General features: G+C 32.6%; 1 protein-coding gene across 2 annotated transcripts in view; it reads left to right on the top strand.

Annotated features, from left to right (window-relative positions):
- Nucleotides 1-1,541, top strand: part of LOC110110726 (malonyl CoA-acyl carrier protein transacylase) — a 54,747-nt gene extending 53,206 nt beyond the window's left edge. The window contains exons 11-12 of one of the 2 annotated variants that reach the window (XR_003702373.1): nt 886-1,226; nt 1,315-1,541. The gene's annotated coding sequence lies outside the window, so the exon portion shown is untranslated. Of the gene's footprint in view, nt 1-885 lie in introns of both variants that reach the window. The other variant, XR_003702369.1, reaches the window with a different exon arrangement.
- The last annotated feature ends 351 nt before the right edge of the window (nt 1,542-1,892 follow it).

Raw genomic sequence — 1,892 nt, forward strand, 5'->3', positions numbered from 1 at the left:
TAATGATAAATAAAATATAAATAATATATATTTTACTTCATTACATTTTTTAAAAATATTTTTTTTATTAAATAATGAGATTTTTTACACCATAATATATGGTTGTCATCTCATGAAACAAGTTTTGTTTGAAAAGAGGGAACTATATATAGAGCTAAAAGCCAACTATCTCTTACTTCTTCATGATGTGGGACTAAAAAAGAGTACATGAATGCTATGTGAGCTTAAATGTGAGCTTGGGCTTTATTGGGCCATTAAATTGAGTTTGTTGGGCCACAAATTTGGGCTGGTTGGACCACGAATTTGGGCTAGTTGGGTGCAAAATTTTTTAAATTTTGTATTATAAATTTGTTATGATGTATATTTATAAATTAATTATATAAATTTATATATTATATTAAATATTATTCTTATTACACATTTTTAAATTTAATATTATAAATTTATATATTATATTAAAATTTTTAATTTGTTATAATGTATATTATAAGAATCTCATTTATTATAATTATAATGAAATAGAAAAATTAATTATAGTTAAATTATTAGATATTCATAAATATTTTATAAATTACAATTATATTATAATATATTCATCATTTCAATTTAATTTAATTATATTGAGAGATAATTTATTAAAATTATATAATTTAAATTCTTAGAATTATATTATTTGATGTTAAATTCACATAATTATTCTATTAATGTTATAAATTTTTAATAATATTAGTATTTATTACATCATCCGGTTCGACCCCGGTTCGACCGGTCAAACCGGTCGAACCTTGAACCTCTCCTTCTTCCGGTTCGTTGTCCGGTCCGGTTTTCAAAACCTTGCTTGACGATGTTCTCCCCGCTTTGGTGGGTGTAGTGCTGGTAGGACAGCCTCAAAACATGGCAATTTTTTGAAGTTATTATAAGGCATGGAAATCGAAGCTTGCGATCAGGATTTGCTTGATGTTCATGCGGCTGGATTTCATCTTTTGTCTAGTGTTGTTTCCTCTGAGGAACAGGAGCAACAGATGAAGTGTGTGGCTGATTTGATCATTTTTTATCATCATAACTTCAACTTCATCTCCAATTGCATACCGTAAGGGCAGCTGTCAGATGAGCATAAACCATGCTATTTCCTAGTTTCATCCGTTCGCCAAGTCTGTGACCAGAAGTTCGGTTGCTACCAGTAAGTGCAAAATGAAGGAGAGCTTTCCTTGATGCGTCGTGTGCAGGTTTGTTCACTTGAAACAAATATCCCATGTGTGGATGATCTTTTAATGTCCGGTGGTAGGATTTTGAATGATTTGGATGGCTGCTTAGCTTCTTCCTGCAGGTGTGTTAGCCTTCTGAATGCTTCTGCACAAGATCCTCATGCTTCAGGAAAATGCACTTATGCTACTTGTGTAAATGCGTCAATGTCTAATTCCCATAGTTTAGCTGGAAGATTAGATTCTTGTAGGGTTAAATGTCCTATTGCTGCAGCGCAAGTCCTCTTGTAACAAAAATTTACACTCCAGCTATTTGTGTTATTGCTTCTAGGCCTATTTCTTATAACTTGAGAGCAATTAGTGCAGAATTTTAGCCCCTTTCCAACAATCAGAATTCCCCTAAACAATGTAAGGTTTTTGGTGATCAAAGCCCAGGCCATTTCTCTTTGAGGATGCCCTCTTTTACCCCTTTAGACAAGATTCACAAACAAGAGGTGCTTGATGAGGATGGAATTTCCTTGAGTCTTAACTTTAACAAAGTTTAAGATAATATTTCAAAATTGGAACGTGCTATAGTTGATAAACACCTGAGCAAGAGGATCTCATTTGCTCGGCTCCAAGGTGAACTATCAAGGCGACGGTCTCATGTCGGCGATTTTCAATTGATCAACATTGCTCCAAATTTTTTTA

Source organism: Dendrobium catenatum, unplaced genomic scaffold (assembly GCF_001605985.2).
Source record: "Dendrobium catenatum unplaced genomic scaffold, ASM160598v2 fragScaff_scaffold_1284, whole genome shotgun sequence".
NCBI classification, from domain to species: Eukaryota; Viridiplantae; Streptophyta; class Magnoliopsida; order Asparagales; family Orchidaceae; genus Dendrobium; species Dendrobium catenatum.